Source organism: Lepisosteus oculatus, unplaced genomic scaffold (genome assembly GCF_040954835.1).
Source record: "Lepisosteus oculatus isolate fLepOcu1 unplaced genomic scaffold, fLepOcu1.hap2 HAP2_SCAFFOLD_64, whole genome shotgun sequence".
Lineage (NCBI taxonomy): Eukaryota > Metazoa > Chordata > Actinopteri > Semionotiformes > Lepisosteidae > Lepisosteus > Lepisosteus oculatus.
The window spans coordinates 232,761-250,396 of record NW_027168193.1 but is presented as its reverse complement, the minus strand read 5'-3'; the positions used below and the strand labels follow the sequence as shown (position 1 = coordinate 250,396).

At 50.2% G+C, this 17,636-nt stretch overlaps 11 non-coding genes across 11 annotated transcripts; 4 read left to right on the top strand and 7 right to left on the bottom strand.

Moving 5' to 3' along the window:
* The first annotated feature begins 957 nt into the window (after positions 1–957).
* On the top strand, positions 958–1,076 carry LOC138232965 (5S ribosomal RNA). Its single transcript, XR_011187405.1, has one exon. It is a non-coding gene; the product is annotated as a 5S ribosomal RNA (ribosomal RNA).
* A 634-nt stretch (positions 1,077–1,710) lies between these two features.
* LOC138232988 (U1 spliceosomal RNA) lies at positions 1,711–1,874 on the bottom strand. The gene has a single exon (XR_011187424.1). It is a non-coding gene; the product is annotated as a U1 spliceosomal RNA (small nuclear RNA).
* A 1,805-nt stretch (positions 1,875–3,679) lies between these two features.
* LOC138232837 (5S ribosomal RNA) lies at positions 3,680–3,798 on the top strand. Its single transcript, XR_011187285.1, has one exon. It is a non-coding gene; the product is annotated as a 5S ribosomal RNA (ribosomal RNA).
* Positions 3,799–4,434: 636 nt separating this feature from the next.
* Positions 4,435–4,604, bottom strand: LOC138232836 (U1 spliceosomal RNA). The gene has a single exon (XR_011187284.1). It is a non-coding gene; the product is annotated as a U1 spliceosomal RNA (small nuclear RNA).
* Positions 4,605–9,867: 5,263 nt separating this feature from the next.
* Positions 9,868–9,984, top strand: LOC138232922 (U5 spliceosomal RNA). Its single transcript, XR_011187364.1, has one exon. It is a non-coding gene; the product is annotated as a U5 spliceosomal RNA (small nuclear RNA).
* Positions 9,985–10,214: 230 nt separating this feature from the next.
* Positions 10,215–10,356, top strand: LOC138232879 (U4 spliceosomal RNA). Its single transcript, XR_011187321.1, has one exon. It is a non-coding gene; the product is annotated as a U4 spliceosomal RNA (small nuclear RNA).
* Positions 10,357–11,115: 759 nt separating this feature from the next.
* Positions 11,116–11,230, bottom strand: LOC138232936 (U5 spliceosomal RNA). The gene has a single exon (XR_011187377.1). It is a non-coding gene; the product is annotated as a U5 spliceosomal RNA (small nuclear RNA).
* A 390-nt stretch (positions 11,231–11,620) lies between these two features.
* On the bottom strand, positions 11,621–11,737 carry LOC138232954 (U5 spliceosomal RNA). The gene has a single exon (XR_011187394.1). It is a non-coding gene; the product is annotated as a U5 spliceosomal RNA (small nuclear RNA).
* A 391-nt stretch (positions 11,738–12,128) lies between these two features.
* On the bottom strand, positions 12,129–12,245 carry LOC138232949 (U5 spliceosomal RNA). Its single transcript, XR_011187390.1, has one exon. It is a non-coding gene; the product is annotated as a U5 spliceosomal RNA (small nuclear RNA).
* Positions 12,246–12,636: 391 nt separating this feature from the next.
* On the bottom strand, positions 12,637–12,753 carry LOC138232919 (U5 spliceosomal RNA). The gene has a single exon (XR_011187361.1). It is a non-coding gene; the product is annotated as a U5 spliceosomal RNA (small nuclear RNA).
* Positions 12,754–13,144: 391 nt separating this feature from the next.
* LOC138232942 (U5 spliceosomal RNA) lies at positions 13,145–13,261 on the bottom strand. Its single transcript, XR_011187383.1, has one exon. It is a non-coding gene; the product is annotated as a U5 spliceosomal RNA (small nuclear RNA).
* Between the last annotated feature and the right edge of the window lie 4,375 nt (positions 13,262–17,636).

The window sequence follows — 17,636 nt, the reverse complement described above, 5'->3', positions numbered from 1 at the left end:
CGAGACATTTGTCGGTCTTTTCAAGTGCCGAGAGCCGAGCAATCCTTCACTTGTATCGTTTCTCCCCGGTGACTAGATCTGGCCCTGCGACTCTCGACTGGGCTCACCCCCGGGGCAGCCCAGCAGGTGTGAGCCTGGCCGGCACCCGGATAGGAGATTCCACCCCGGAAAAGCTCCGGTTGCTGCTGCTCCTGCAAGAGGTGTGACTGGGACCAGTAGGGAGCGCTCACCCTGCGGGCTGTGTGGCTCTCTTACGCCCCAGCCTCCTGATGGCGACACTCTGCTGCACAAACAGAGGTCAAACCGAGGTCCCGACCCTCCTTGGCCATTAGGAAACCCCAGGGCGTCTCTCAAAAAGAGACGCCGGGGGTGTCCCTCTGGTGTTAGTGCTCCCCTTTACACATCAGTCGGGGTCTCCACCTAATCCCCGTCTCACCTGTAACAATCAATGACGAGGCCCCCCTGTCCGTGAGATTTAGTACTCGCGCAAGAGACCGGGGGCAGAGCGCGAACGCGGTCCCCCGCCCCCCACAAAGTGCGCGCTCCGGGTCCTGCAACACAGCGGAAGGGCAGCGAGAAGGAGCCTCTTGCTCTGACGCCGCAAGGCCACAAGAGGGCGGAGGCGCCGCGCACGCGGCCGACGTGTTGGACCGGTGCGCTTTACGTGCTGAAATAAACACGCGAAAGCCCCGAAATGTTTCCAGAGTGCTGTGCACTGGAGGTTTTTGTCTGGTGAAGACTTGCCTGGTGCTCCTCCGTGCAGATTGTTTGTCCTCCTCCAGTGCGGGACGAGCCAACACAAGGGAGCGCATTCGCCAACATCCAGGCACGCAATGCGATTTGGAAAGCAGCTCCTTTCCAAAGAGTTGCACAAGAACGATCCTTCAGTCCCGCTCGGGGGGCACGGAACCCCCGCAACACACAGCTTCAAGTAGCGAGTCAGTCGCCGGGGCTTTCTCTTACGGCCACACCACCCTGAACACGCCCGATCTCGTCTGATCTTGGAAGCTAAGCAGCGTCGGGCCTGGTTAGTACTTGGATGGGAGACTGCCTGGGAATACCAGGTGCTGTAAGCTTTTGCTCTCCCGGCCAGCAGGGGTCGCCGTTGGTGCCGTAGGCTTTGGGAGGAAAACCTGCAGGATGGAAAGGTGATCTATAGCCTCATCTCTAGAGACGTTTTGTTGCTGTGGCATGTGTGTGACCCATATTCAAAAAAAAAAACCCATCTGTAAAACGAATATCGAAGCTGCCTCTAAATCTGCAAATGAAGATGAGTCGATAAACCACTCGTTTTTCGTATAACTAGACATATTCATTTGTTACCGATTTCATTCATTGAGCACGGATACAATAGAGGTACAGCCATTCACTGTTTGACATGTCTGCACTGGTACAGAACCGAGCAATCAGAAAACGGGTGAAACTGTCTTTAGACTCAGCATACAGTACCGAGGCCCCCCATGACCAAATAAAGGCTAACCTCGATAATCAGCCTAAAGAACGCAGACTACAGCAAAACGACTGACTTTGAAAAGGGAATGAACGTCCGGAAGGAGTAGTGGAACTAGCTTGAGATGCTTCTCCGGACCCCTAACTAAAAGCCAGCGAGAACCAGCAGCGGCGTCCACTCCTGTCGAACCGGGATCCTTCCGCAGCCACGCAGCTCGTGGTGTCCTAACCCTCCCGTATCTGATTTTGGACCAAGCACATCAGGGGAGAGCGCGAACGCAGTCCCCCACTTCTAGAAATTATGCAGTCGAGATTCCCACATTTGGGGAATTCGCAGGGGTCAACACAGCCGGAGTGCAATGGCCGAGCCTCGCCCTGGGTGAACCTCCTTCTTGATCAAGGTATCTCCCCTGCCAGGTAAGTATGAGTTAAACAGGCCCCTGCAAGCGGCCCGCACCCACAGCACAAATCGCGCAGCCTAGGCCACCTCCTCGCCCCGCACGCCACCGCCTCCTGCTGGGCCCACTCTTTCACACACTCACACGCCACACTAACACTCAAAAGTGTGGGCAAAACGAGAAAACGAGCGCGCCGTTTCCTACACATCTGCAGTCGCCGTTGCGCATTCGCAGCATGTCCCGGGATGCAATTCGGCCTCATTTGCATAACTCCAGACCGGCAGATCGCCACGCAAGCTCGCGACGTGCGCCTGCCACACATCGAACAAACCTTTTCAGCAATTTCCAAAAAACGGGCCTGCTCGCCTGCCCACAAGGCTCCGTCTCTTACCTGTTCTCCAGAGCCTGCTGCCTTCTGTGCTTTTCTCTCGGCACCGCTGCAGTGCACACAACTCCTGCAGCGGGAGGGGGGGAGAAAGTTCCCGCGCTCCGCCGCAGGGAAGGCTCGCTCCGTGCGCACACGTCCTTTCGATGCCAGTCCAACAAGTGCTCCGCATTAGCTGCGTCGGGGCTCCGGCGTGTCGCACCTCACCTCACCTCGCACTGCCCCCTCCTTGAATGTCTGCCGCTGGGCATGCCCCGCTCTCCTCCGCCTTATCTTATCGCGTGTGAGCACCGACAATGGCCACAATGCCGGGGAATGGCACCTGTAAAGTGTTAATTGGGGCACAGGAACAGCCCGTCTCGTCTCGGGGGGGCCGGCTTCAGAGACAATACAGCAAACACAGCGGGGCGGGGGAAGAAGACGACACCACACATGCGGGTACATTCAGCTCCGGCGGGAACGAGACATTTGTCGGTCTTTTCAAGTGCCGAGAGCCGAGCAATCCTTCACTTGTATCGTTTCTCCCCGGTGACTAGATCTGGCCCTGCGACTCTCGACTGGGCTCACCCCCGGGGCAGCCCAGCAGGTGTGAGCCTGGCCGGCACCCGGATGGGAGATTCCACCCCGGAAAAGCTCCGGTTGCTGCTGCTCCTGCAAGAGGTGTGACTGGGACCAGTAGGGAGCGCTCAGCCTGCGGGCTGTGTGGCTCTCTTACGCCCCAGCCTCCTGATGGCGACACTGCTGCACAAACAGGCGCCGTCCTTCGGGGGAGGCGTCAAACCGAGGTCCCGACCCTCCTTGGCCATTAGGAAACCCCAGGGCGTCTCTCAAAAAGAGACGCCGGGGGTGTCCCTCTGGTGTTAGTGCTCCCCTTTACCCATCAGTCGGGGTCTCCTCCTAATCCCCGTCTCACCTGTAACAATCAATGACGAGGCCCCCCTGTCCGTGAGATTTAGTACTCGCGCAAGAGACCGGGGGCAGAGCGCGAACGCGGTCCCCCGCCCCCCACAAAGTGCGCGCTCCGGGTTCCCTCTCGGGGCCCTGCAACACAGCGGAAGGGCAGCGAGAAGGAGCCTCTTGCTCTGACGCCGCAAGGCCACAAGAGGGCGGAGGCGCCGCGCGCCCGGCCGACGTGTTGGACCGGTGCGCTTTACGTGCTGAAATAAACACGCGAAAGCCCCGAAATGTTTCCAGAGTGCTGTGCACTGGAGGTTTTTGTCTGGTGAAGACTTGCCTGGTGCTCCTCCGTGCAGATTGTTTGTCCTCCTCCAGTGCGGGACGAGCCAACACAAGGGAGCGCATTCGCCAACATCCAGGCATGCAATGCGATTTGGAAAGCAGCTCCTTTCCAAAGAGTTGCACACGAACGATCCTTCAGTCCCGCTCGGGGGGCACGGAACCCCCGCCACACACAGCTTCAAGTAGCGAGTCAGGCGCCGGGGCTTTCGCTTACGGCCACACCACCCTGAACACGCCCGATCTCGTCTGATCTCGGAAGCTAAGCAGTGTCGGGCCTGGTTAGTACTTGGATGGGAGACTGCCTGGGAATACCAGGTGCTGTAAGCTTTTGCTCTCCCGGCCAGCAGGGGTCGCCGTTGGTGCCGTAGGCTTTGGGAGGAAAACCTGCAGGATGGAAAGGTGATCTATAGCCTCATCTCTAGAGATGTTTTGTTGCTGTGGCATGTGTGTGACCCATATTCAAAAAAAAAAACCCGTCTGTAAAACGAATATCGAAGCTGCCTCTAAATCTGCAAATGAAGATGAGTCGATAAACCACTCGTTTTTCGTATAACTAGACATATATTCATTTGTTACCGATTTCATTCATTGAGCACGGATACAATAGAGGTACAGCCATTCACTGTTTGACATGTCTGCACTGGTACAGAACCGAGCAATCAGAAAACGGGTGAAACTGTCTTTAGACTCAGCATACAGTACCGAGGCCCCCCATGACCAAATAAAGGCTAACCTCGATAATCAGCCTAAAGAACGCAGACTATAGCAAAACGACTGACTTTGAAAAGGGAATGAACGTCCGGAAGGAGTAGTGGAACTAGCTTGAGATGCTTCTCCGGACCCCTAACTAAAAGCCAGCGAGAACCAGCAGCGGCGTCGACTCCTTTCGAACCGGGATCCTTCCGCAGCCACGCAGCTCGTGGTGTCCTAACCCTCCCGTATCTGATTTTGGACCAAGCACATCAGGGGAGAGCGCGAACGCAGTCCCCCACTACCAGAAATTATGCAGTCGAGATTCCCACATTTGGGGAATTCGCAGGGGTCAGCACAGCCGGAGTGCAATGGCCGAGCCTCGCCCTGGGTGAACCGATTTCGATTTTTAAGAACTTTATTTTCTTTTCACAAAAAAATACAGGACATCACAAATCAGAAAGCTTTACATTCATATACATACTTAAAACAGTATATATGATCACATCTCATTACATTTTGACATGGTAACAGTTACATAGCAACAATTTTCTTTTTTTCTGGTGCAAATCACATTCTTTACTTAAACTTGATAATGTTTTTCACAGTTTCTTGAGATATTGACCTATGCTCTCTATTTCCCACAGATTTTCTGCTTCCTCCCTCCCTTCTCTCCACAGATCTCTGAGGTAATAGTTCTCTCGGGTGATGAACAGGGCCAGGCTACCTGCTGCCTTGACTGGGATCTCGATGCCTTTGAACAGCCCCATGTTCCTCACTCTCCACAGGGCAACTTTCCCACTGTTCACCACGGCCCAGATCCTGTCAAACACGTCAGGAGGAAGTTTGACAGGAGAGATGCCGTATATGACGAAAGCAGCGGTCAGGGTAAATTGGGGCGAGAGAGCCAGCAACCAATCTTCAAACTGTGCCCAGAAGGCCTTAGCAAAAAAGCAGGACCACAGGAGATGGGATACAGTCTCCTCCTCGCCGCAGCCCACCCTAACGCAGCGAGGGCTGGGGGTGAGGCCCCTACGGTACAAGAAAGTTCGTACCGGTAAGCACTGGTGGACGACACTCCAGGCTAAATCTCTGTGAATGTTGCACAGAAACTTAGAGGATGTGTGTTTCCACACCTTCCTTGTTTGGGCTGATGTTAAAATGCCCACATGGGTCTGCCTATTGTTCTGGGGTGCAACGAAATCTTCCAGTTTTTGGACGCTGACATCTCGGAGGGGAATATGGCCAATTGGGTGAGATCTTAGAAAACTTTTAACTGTCCCATAAATTGCAGGGCATGTGTCAGAGAGTGGGACGTCCAGCTTGGGTCTGACACCCCACACTCTGAACACCTCCCTACCTACCCAGAGCCTGGAAAAATAAGTCCAGGTACGCGCTGCAAGTGCTGTTGCAAAGCCTCTCAGCACAGTACCAGGAAAATGCACAGCAGCTTCGTAGCAATATCTGGGACAGACTTCCCCCCTGAGGGTAGCGGCCTGTACATTATTTCCCTTCTGAGTCTTTCCTGCTTCCCACCCCATAGAAATTGAAACATCAATCTCCTCATCACCGCCGCAACACGGTGTGGGATTGGGAAGGTAGAAGCCAGAAAATTCAAGACAGGCAAGAGCTCGGCTTTGATGACCAGCACCTTCCCTGTCATGGTGAGGTCTCGGTCCTTCCATTGCATCAGTTTTTTGTTTAAGATTGGCAATTTGTTCTGCCAATTTACTGTTCCCATCTCTTCTCCAAAATACACCCCCAGGACCTTAATTCTCTTCTCTTGCAGCCTGAGATCATGTCCTTCTTTTGGCTCCCTCCAGTTCTGATAAAAAATCTCACTCTTAGATTTGTTAATTTTTGCGGAGGAAGCCAAAGAGAAACGATCACAGCACTGCAGAGCTCTGCTAATTGAGGCATTGTCAGAGAGGAGCAGGGTGACGTCATCCATGTATAGAGATGTCTTTACCTCTCCTCCCCCACTTCCAGGCACTGGTATCCCATTAATGGCCTGATCCTGGCGCAAGGCACAGGCTAAGGGCTCCATAGCCAAAACGCATAACAAGGGGGATAATGGGCAGCCCTGCCTCACCCCTGAACAGACTTCAAAGGGGCGTGATCTATTGCCATTAACCATGACTCTGCTGTTGCTACCTGTGTACAGCAGGTTAATCCACTTTCTCATGATGGGGCCAAACTTCATGTGCTCAAGTCCCGATGTTAAGTACTGCCGGTTTAGGCGGTCAAAGGCCTTTTCTAGGTCTACACCTAAAATGCAAAGAGGGAGGGAGCGATCCTCAGAGTACAGACAGACATCCCTCAACAAGGCCAGGTTGTCGCTCATCAGGCGTCCTGCTATCCCACAAGTCTGTTCTTTCCCTACCAGTGAGGCCACTACATTTTGTAGGTGCAGGAAAAGGGCTTTGGACAGGATCTTAGTGTCCACGCCTAACAGGCTGAGGGGTCTCCAGTTCTTTATGTCATTTTTTGCTCCTTTCTTAAACAAGAGAGAGATAGTGCCTTCTCTTAAGGAGTCAGGCAGCAATTCTGTCTTATATCTTTCCTCGAATAGGACCAGTAGCGGATCCTGAAGCAGATCCCAAAAGGTGCAATAAAATTATTTAGGGAGCCCGTCAGCACCTGGAGTTTTCCCCTTCTGTAAGCTCTCCATAGCCTGTCTCAGCTCTTCTACTGTCAAATCCCTCTCAAGTACTTCCCTATCTTCTTCACTCAAAACGTTTTCTAGCTTTGAGGTAAAAAAATGAATTTCTTCATCCTTTACCTCTGTAGAGCTGTACAGTCTTGAGTAGAAGGCCTTGGTGCAGGAGAGGATAGCACTCGGCTCTGTTCTCTCTCGTCCCTCCTCATCAACTACACTTTCCATGACAGACTTGGAGCCTACCACTTTCCTGAAAAAGAAGCGAGTACACTTCTCATTTTCTTCCAAGAACTGCACTCTGCCTCTTAACAGCACTCCTCGACTACTTTCTTCGGCTATGCTCCGGATGTCCTTTTTTAAAAGGGTGATATCCTCGAGCACATCGAAGCCACTGTGCAGCATCGTGTAGAGACGCTGCAGCTGCCTCTGTTTCCTGGCTAGCACTCCTCTCCGTCTGGCAGCAGCCTTCCTTCCCTCAGCCATGAAAAAGGTCTTTGTCCTCATCTTCACCTCCTCCCACCACTCTCCTACTGACCCGTACAGACACTGCAAGGACAGCCACTGTGATAGTTTCTCCTTGTAGCGGGATACTACCCCCTCGTTCTCTAGCAGCTTTGTGTTGAGTTTCCAGAGGCCTGGGCCAAAGACAGTCCCGCCCTGGAGTTCCACTCTACACCCTAAAGCCTGATGATCTGAGAAGAAGACAGGCTGAAGAGTGACCCCAACAACTTTCACTCTCTCTGAGACAAAGCAATAGTCAATTCTGGAGCTGCTATTCCTCCCTGACCATGCATATCCTGCTGTTGTGGGATATATACATCTATATGTGTCTGAGAGTTTAAAGTCTTGAACTAAGTTTTGCAGGGCCAGTGAGCTGGAATCCAATTTTATCGGAGAGCTAGACTGCCTGTCTGTGTGCTCTAAGATACAATTAAAATCCCCTCCCACTATCACGTCTGTGCTACTTAACAATAGGGGAGAGAGTGCCTTGAGTAGCTCCACCCTTCCTCCCACGTCAGTAGGACAATACACATTGATTAGCCGCAGGTTAACGGTCCCCCATTCCACATCCACACACAGCAACCTGCCATCTATGACCCTCTGAATACTTTTCAATTTGAAAGCCCATCCTTTGAAAAGAATGGCCACGCCAGAGGCTCTGTTGTTATTGTCCCCTGACCAAACAGAAGGCCCTTTATCCCACCTATCTTCAAAGCTTTTATACCTCTCTTGATAGGCTAAAGCACACTCCTGCAACATCAACACATCTCCCTCTCTCTGCTGGAGGTAATCAAAGACACACTGACATTTAACTCCGTCATTGATACCTCTGGTGTTAAGAGAAATTATGTTTAGAGCCATATTACATAAGAAAGTGGAACCAGTCTTTACAAAACACATTTCTCTTCGGTCTCACCTGTTACCTTCTTCTTTTTCTTTTTCTTCTTACCAATTTCCTGCCAGCCATCCTCTGAATGAGCCTTCATCAGGGTGGCAGCAGTAAAAGCATTCACGGAGTCCATTTCAAGGAAGGGGGTAGAGGGAGGGGTGGAGGGGTTCCAGCTGTCCCCATCACCATTCTCTCCTTCCTCCTCGCTCGGGGAGAAAACAGAGTCATTTTTCCTTTTCCTCAAGTCCAGCTCCTGGGAGCACTGAGGGGAAAGGGGTGCAGCCGATGCACCAGTCTCCTCTTCCCCCTCACCCACCAGCTGTTGCAGATCCTCCGTGATGGACTGGATGGAGGAGAGGAGGGCATCTGTAGCACTTGCAGAGTCTGAGAAAAGCAGCTCCGCTGAATCCTGGGTATCGTCGCTGGACCCGCTCCACCGGGGGGCCCCACACTGGCCCTCGTTCTGAGGAGCAGGAGTGGGGGAGGGGTCCTCGCTGTTCTCGGGGGTTTTCAAACCCTCGTGCTTGTCTGGTGCAGTCTGCGGTTGTGGGAGCGTAGTGGATTTCTCTTCCACCGGCCCCGGAGCCACAGCAGGACTGATCCTGGCTGGAGGCTGAGACTCTTTGTCCAACAAGGGTTCTTTGTTTGACTTGTTGTTTGCTTTGGCTTTTCGGGCCGGTTTGGCTGAAACAAGCACTGCCTCATCCTTTCTCATTTTGAGTTTATTGGCGTAGGCGTGAGGGCAGTTCTTAAAAACGTGTCCTTCCGAGCCACATAAATTGCACTTTGGCAGCATTGAACAGTCAGAGGCTAAATGTCCCTGTTTGCCACAGGTCTTGCAGCATTTCACAGTGCAGGAAGATGCCAGGTGTCCCACAGCACCACAGCGCCGACACACCTTTGGTTGTCCCACATAAAAAACATAGCCATTGCAGGCGCCCAGCCGGATTGTAGAGGGCAGGTGCCTTAAGCCTCCATTTACATTGTCCGGTAGTAAGCGAACCTCGAATTTCCTTGCTCCTGTTTTTATACCGTCAACATCTCTAACCTCAGTTCCATGGTGGACGGTGCAGTACTGGTTAAGCCAGGTGTGAATGTCCTCCGTCTTTGCCAGTTCCGAGAACATAACAACATGCACCGTTTTCCTCTCTCTCTGTGTCAGAGGCTGCAAGTTGATCTTCTCAAGTGCAGGAACTTTCCCTCTTTTTGCCTCAAACACATCCACGCATTGTTCAAACAGAGGATAGGTACCAAATACAACCTCAAATGCTTTCTGACCTGGGAGAGCAAAGATGAAATCCAAGTGCCGAGGTTCAAAGCCAAGTTCCTTCTGTAACACTTTTCTGCTGAACTGCATACGATCCATGAACAGGTCATCCAAAAGCTCAAAACGTACAGCATTCTTGCGGGATCCAAAGGTTGCCATCTCAAACTGCAAAACAAACACTGCTTCCACAAAACAAGAAAACAATCCAACTACTCCAACTACAGGCTGATCAAGGTATCTCCCCTGCCAGGTAAGCCGAGAGCCGCAGGCGATGAGCCCGGAGCTGAACGGGCCCCACTGGCTCGTTTGTAAGGCCAGGTGCATTGCCAACCACGACCGGCAGGGCAGAGGCCTTGAAGGCAGCCTGGGCTCCTGCAGCTGTCCAGCCACGCACTCTGGTTTCTCTTCATCTCGTACAAATCTTTTGCCTTTTACTAAAGATTTCCATGGAGAGGAGCATGAATGAGTTCCATACAATTTTTGTGCTTTCCTGCCTTCGGGTGGGGCGCAGCTGGGCTGGTCAAAGAGAGAAAACAAAACCGCTCACAATCACTCTTATTACTGCGACTGTGGCCGTCTGCTCTGCGAGTCCTCGGTCTCCGCCTGTCTGATTGGTGCTCTTTTCTTTGGGGGGCGGGAAGTGTCCGGCCGCAAATATGAAGCGTTACAGCAACGACATGCCATGAGACGATTGATAACGATTTCCATAGGATCCACGCGGTTGCCTGGCAACCGTCAGCTTTGCGCAGTGGCAGTATCGTAGCCTGTGAGGTTTAGCCGATGCGCGATTATTGCTAGTTGAAAACTTTTCCCAATACCCCGCTTCCGCCGGTTTGCAATACAATCGGCGAAAGCAATTCTTGACAGTCTCGTCAGAGACTGAGCAAGGTGTTTAAAGACAGATTTTGTCATGGTAACATCATGGTAGAAAGAAACAAGCTTGTTACGTCTCAACAGAAACACTCTTTAGCTCTTTCAGCGTTATGCAGAGAACAGCGTCTGTCGAGATCACTTTTGAGTCAGCGCGAAACGCCGTGTGCTGTCAGTTTGATTTCATATTGCTCGTAGCGGCGCCCGGCTTTTGTCTGTCAAACGTTAGGTTGCCCTTCTTCATGCTGCATCGTCGGCATGAGTGGAGCTTTTTAAACGTCTGTATTTACTGCGCCTCATAAGAAATCGTTTGTCCCCGTTCAAAACAGATTGTGCGATGTCCTGCAGCGTTCGCAAAGCAAACCTTTGACAGTTTGAAAGAGGAATTTATTCTGCTTCCTGTGCGTGCAGTAGTTACAAAGTTGAACGTCTTTATACGATCTGCCGCAGATCTTACAAACGAGCCAGTGGGGCCCGTTCAGCTCCGGGCTCATCGCCTGCGGCTCACGGCTTGCGAGCGTGCCCAATCCGTGCGATAACTCGGAAAACACCCGGCCACACTGTGCCGGAAACGACGCACTCTGGGAAGCCGCTATGCAAAGCGAGGTCCCAAGATCCCCTGCGGCCGGACACTTCCTGCCCCCCAAAGAAAAGAGCGCCAATCAGACGGCCGGAGATCGAGGACTCGCGGAGCAGACGGCCACAATCACCATTACAAGAGCGATTGCGAACGTGCTTGTTTTCTCTCTTTGACCAGCCCAGCTGCCCGCGACCCGAAAGCAGGAAATCACAAAAATTGCAGGGAACTCATTCGTGCTCCTCTCCACGGAAATCTTTAGTAAAAGGCGAAAGAGTTGTACGAGATGAAGAGAAACCAGAGTGCATGGCTGCACAGCTGCAGGAGCCCAGGCCGCCTTCAAGGCCTCTGCCCTGCCGGTCGTGGTTGGCAATACACCTGGCCTTACAAACGAGCCAGTGGGGCCCGTTCAGCTCCGGGCTCATCGCCTGCGGCTCACGGTTTGCGAGCGTGCCGAATCCGTGCGATAACTCGGAAAACACCCGGCCACACTGTGCCGGAAACGACGCACTCTGGGAAGCCGCTATGCAGGCAAGGTCCCAAGATCCCCTGCGGCCGGACACTTGCCGCCCACCAAAGAAAAGAGCGCCAATCAGACGGCCGGAGACCAAGGACTCGCGGAGCAGACGGCCACAATCACCATTACAAGAGCGATTGCGAACGTGCTTGTTTTCTCTCTTTGACCAACCCAGCTGCGCCCCACCCGAAAGCAGGGAAGCACAAAAACTGCAGGGAACTCATTCATGCGCCTCTCCATGGAAATTTTTAGTAAAAGGCGAAAGATTTGTACTAGATGAAGAGAAACCAGAGTGCGTGGCTGCACAGCTGCAGGAGCCCAGGCCGCCTTCAAGGCCTCTGCCCTGCCGGTCGTGGTTGGCAATACACCTGGCCTTACAAACGAGCCAGTGGGGCCCGTTCAGCTCCGGGCTCATCGCCTGCGGCTCACGGCTTGCGAGCGTGCCCAATCCGTGCGATAACTCGGAAAACACCCGGCCACACTGTGCCGGAAACGACGCACTCTGGGAAGCCGCTATGCAAAGCGAGGTCCCAAGATCCCCTGCGGCCGGACACTTCCCGCCCCCCAAAGAAAAGAGCGCCAATCAGACGGCCGGAGACCGAGGACTCGCGGAGCAGACGGCCACAATCGCCATAACAAGACCGATTGCGAGCGTTTTTGTTTTCTCTCTTTGACCAGCCCAGCTGCGCCCCACCCGAAAGCAAAGAAGCACAAATATTGCATGGAACTCATTCATGCTTCTCTCCGCGGGAATCTTTAGTAAAAGGCGAAAGATTTGTACGAAATGAAGAGAAACCAGAGTGCGTGGCTGCACAGCTGCAGGAGCCCAGTCCGCCTTCAAAGCCTCTGCGCTGCCGGTCGTGGTTTGCAATGCACCTGGCCTTACAAACGAGCCAGTGGGGCCCGTTCAGCTCCGGGCTCATCGCCTGCGGCTCACGGCTTGCGAGCGTGCCCAATCCGTGCGATAACTCGGAAAACACCCGGCCACACTGTGCCGGAAACGACGCACTCTGGGAAGCCGCTATGCAAAGCGAGGTCCCAAGATCCCCTGCGGCCGGACACTTCCCACCCCCCAAAGAAAAGAGCGCCAATCAGACGGCCGGAGACCGAGGACTCGCGGAGCAGACTGCCACAATCGCCATAACAAGACCGATTGCGAGCGTTTTTGTTTTCTCTCTTTGACCAGCCAGGCTGCGCCCCACCCGAAGGCAGGGAAGCACAAAAATTGCATGGAACTCATTCATGCTCCTCTCCACGGAAATCTTTAGCAAAAGGCGAAAGATTTGTACGAGATGAAGAGAAACCAGAGTGCGTGGCTGCACAGCTGCAGGAGCCCAGGCCGCCTTCAAAGCCTCTGCGCTGCCGGTCATGGTTGGCAATACACCTGGCCTTACAAACGAGCCAGTGGGGCCCGTTCAGCTCCGGGCTCATCGCCTGCGGCTCTCAGCTTGCGGCCGTGCCCAATCTGTGCGATAAGTCGGAAAACACCCAGCCACACTGTGCCGGAAACGACGCACTCTGGGAAGCCGCTATGCAAAGCGAGGTCCCAAGATCCCCTGCGGCCGGACACTTCCCGCCCCCCAAAGAAAAGAGCGCCAATCAGACAGCCGGAGACCGAGGACTCGCGGAGCAGACGGCCACAATTGCCATAACAAGAGTGATTGCGAACGTTTTTGTTTTCTCTCTTTGACCAGCCAGGCTGCGCCCCACCCGAAGGCAGGGAAGCACAAAAATTGCATGGAACTTATTCATGCTCCTCTCCACGGAAATCTTTAATAAAAGGCGAAAGATTTGTACGAGATGAAGAGAAACCAGAGTGCGTGGCTGCACAGCTGCAGGAGCCCAGACCGCCTTCAAAGCCTCTGCGCTGCCGGTCGTGGTTGGCAATGCACCTGGCCTTACAAACTAGCCAGTGGGGCCCGTTCAGCCCCGGGCTCATCGCCTGCGGCTCTCGGCTTGTGGGCGTGCCCAATCCGTGCGATAACTCGGAAAACACCCGGCCACACTGTGTCGGAAACAACGCACTGTAAGGCACCTTGAAGCGTGCACCCCCAACATTCTTCTTTGCACATCTGTGAAAGGTAAACTCTTGAGCAAACTCTGAACCAGCTCTAAGGAAACTAATCCGATTAGACGTTACTTTGACTCATCCTTTAAGGGACCCTTGATAATTGGAGAAATCAATGATTTCGAATGAATTCTGTATGCGTCAAAAGACAGCTATACACAGAAAACATGCAGGACACTGCTCATGATGTTTCCCGAGCCGAAACACAGTGCGTTTTTCCAAGCCATCTGACAAAGCCCGCCCACTGAAAACTGCAGCAGATCGTGTAAAGACGTTCAACTTTGTAACTACTGCACGCACAGGAAGCAGAATAAATTCCTCTTTTCAAACTGTCAAAGGTTTGCTTTGCGAACGCTGCAGGACATCGCAAAATCTCTTTTGAACGGGGACAAACGATTTCTTATGGGGCGCAGTAAGTACAGACGTTTAAAAAGCTCCACTCATGCCGACGATGCAGCATGAAGAAGCGCAACCTAACGTTTGACAGACAAAAGCCGGGCGCCGCTACGAGCAATATGAAATCAAACTGACAGCACACGGCGTTTCGCGCTGACTCAAAAGTGATCTCGACAGACGCTGTTCTCTGCATAACACTGAAAGAGCTAAAGAGCGTTTCTGTTGAGACGTAACCCAGTGGGCAAAAGACGTATAATATACGTCTATTAAACGCATACCTTAGACGTCTAAATGTGGTCTGCAATTCGTCTAGAATGAAATTCTAATATACGTCTATTGTTATACGTCAATTATACGTCTATGATTAGATGTTCATTATACGTAAATGGTTGGAGTTCTATTATACGGATAAATTTAGAGGACTATTATACATATATGGTAGGAGTTCCGGATAACTTTAGAGGACTATTCTACGTATATGGTTGGAGGTCTATTATACGGATAACTTTAGAGGTCTATTATACGTATATGGGTAGAGGTCTATTATACGGATAACTTTAGAGGTCTATTATATGTATATGGTTAGAGGTCTATTATACGGATAACTTTAGAGGTCTATTATACGTATATGGGTAGAGGTCTATTATACATCAAAGTTAGGTTTTACAGGTGTAGAAACTAGTAAATCAACCCAATGATTTGGTTTAGAAATTTATTCTGAAAATACACATTCACACCTGAAAAATATGTATTTCAAATTATACATTGTATACAATCAATCAACAATCAACATATGGGCAATAATCATAAAAAACACAACTAGTCTTAAACTTCAGCTACAAATTCTGGTAATATGGCAATATACAGTATAGTAACGGCAAACACAAACTAATTACATTAACACACTAACTCAAAACCACATTTTGATTCAAATATACATTTTAAAATGTACAACTTCTATATTTCCAAGAAAAAAAATATTACAATGGAAGTTAAGACGATTTTTGTCCACTATTTGCAAACCCTGTGTAATTGTCCTAACAGTTAGAACCAAAAACCTAGTATTTTCAGTGTCCAGATCTCCTGGCCCCCTGCCTTGCATATGCATTCTTCAAGTAACACATTGCGTGCTCCTTTATTTCTTTTTCTGCTGATTTAGGGCGGGACTTCAGCACCGCAGCTAGGAGAAAATTATATAATATTACTTCCCAAATTAATGATGATTAATATCTTCTTTAGTATAATCTAAAAAATGAACGGTTTACTAAGCTCAAAGCTGAAATAAATGTATAAAATTTGGCTTGCATCATAGAAGTTGAGCAATAAAGTCTGTCCTAATTAAAGAGTACCCAAAGTTTGAAAGTACAACATAGAATAAGAATAGAGAAACGGCAAAACGATTTAGTGTCATCTTCCCCATTCACACCATTCCCCATTTCGAATGAATTCTGTATGCGTTAAAAGACAGCTATACACAGAAAACATGCAGGACACTGCTCACGATGTTTGCCGAGCCGAAACACAGTGCGTTTTTCCAAGCCATTTGACAACGCCCGCCCACTGAAAACTGCAGCAGATCGTGTAAAGACGTTAAACTTTGTAACTACTGCACGCACAGGAAGCAGAATAAATTCCTCTTTTCAAACTGTCAAAGGTTTGCTTTGCGAACGCTGCAGGACATCGCACAACCTCTTTTGAACGGGGACAAACGATTTCTTATGGGGCGCAGTAAGTACAGACGTTTAAAAAGCTCCACTATTTTTATGTGCCATTTTTTGCTTATTCACTTACTATTTTAATCAAAATAATATTAAGAAAGATCTGTATGTATTCAGATAGTATTATTATTGTTCATACTTACTCGTCAAAAGAGGATTGCTGAGATATTTGCGGATATACTTCTACGTTTGAAAAACGTGTCCAAAATGGTGACCAACGAATACTAGCAATGCATTGTGGTATATAACCGGAAAATATGCTGGGTTCGATATTTTCTCAACGTATGCGTTTATTAATGTTGTCGATATTATGGTTGAAATTTAACATTGATAATACATCGCGGCTATGTGCCCCCTGCTATGAGCTGATGTGCAATTTTAACGCATGCAGTTAGTAAGGATCGGTCACTGTTGTATGGTATTATATACAGTATAATGACATTATGGAATAGGATGGGGACAGGCCTGGCATCACGGGGGGAGGGAGGAATGTCGCCCCTTCAGTTTTGGGCAAAAAGATGTACCTAACTTACCTAGGAGTATACGGCACTCTGCACAGTGTACGAAGTAATTTTCGCAGTAATTAATTTATTATATTTACTATATTTATTATACACGTGTAAATTAATTACTGCGAAAATAATTTACTTCGTACACTGTGCAGAGTGCCGTATACTCCTAGTTGCGGCACACACGATACATACAGTAAAAAGCCTCAGGCACTGTGTTAGATGTGTTTTCGACGTTATATATGCGTTTATTAATGTCGTCGATTTTACGGTTGCAATTCGACGTTGATTATACGTCGAGGCGACGTATATATACGTATAGCCGTATTTTCGCCGTGAATATACGTATATTCGACGAATCAGTGCCCACTGGGTAAACTCTTCAGCAAACTCTGAACCAGCTCTAAGGAAACTAATCCGATTAGACGTTACTTTGACTCATCTTTTTACGCTAGGGTTAGGGTTAGCATTCCCACGCTACTTAGACACTTTGTTTACGCTCAGTGCTTGATTTTGGGAACTTCAGGACGAGTGGGAATTTTCTCCTATCTGTCAATTCTGTTTTGTTTTGGAGACTCTTGGCTGCCTATGTTGTACAGTGCAGCGTGAAGGAAACATTTTCCAAAACTGTCAGCTCAAAAGTTGTAAGAAAACCTCTCCAGCTGCTTTAACTCTCTTCATTTTTGTCATTTAATGTGACACTCGATGTATAACTGGAGCCTCACATATGCAAATGGTGAGGCTCCAGTTCGACACCCAGTTCAATACCACTTTACAGTAAATGACAAAAGCATGGCAGACTGTGCCGGACCGGCAGATTACTTCCGCTTATTTTTACCACATTAAACAATGGAAATCCAACCACTTGCATTTGTGACACTTGATTTTGGCTGCACCTAAGACACTCTTAAATCTTCAAACACATTTCTCTTCTCCCGCAACACTCTTGTCTGTCGGCGCTATGTGGCAGCGTTGCATGACAACCCATCTCACCACGGAAAGGAACCTAACAGCTTTGGTAAGAGAGGAGAAAAGGACCTGGCCCGTACGCGGCTCAAACCCGCAACCTTGGCGTTACTAGCACCACCATCTAACCAACTGAGCTAACCGACCTCACAACAGTGGTCCTCTCTGTGCTGCAAAAAATCAAGCTCAGGGAATTTATTTTGTCCTTTGAATAGAAAGCCGTGTAATTCAGTGTACGGGCTTTCTCGTGCAGTTTCATAGTTCTTGTAACCCAAATCCTACACTGGCCTGAAGTGCCCCCCCATTTCACAGCATTTTTCAGCTGATTTAAAATGTACCTAAAGGAGAAGCATTATTGAAGACCATCAATTACCAAGAGCTTTTGTCAAAGGTTTTGGTGGTCATTTTTAATGACCACAGAGCACTATGACCTCGGTTTTACATCTCATCCAAAAGACAGCGCCCTTTTTCCAACACAGCTTCTCCGTCACTATATTGGGACATTGGGACCCGTACAGACCTCAGAGTGAGCGCCCAT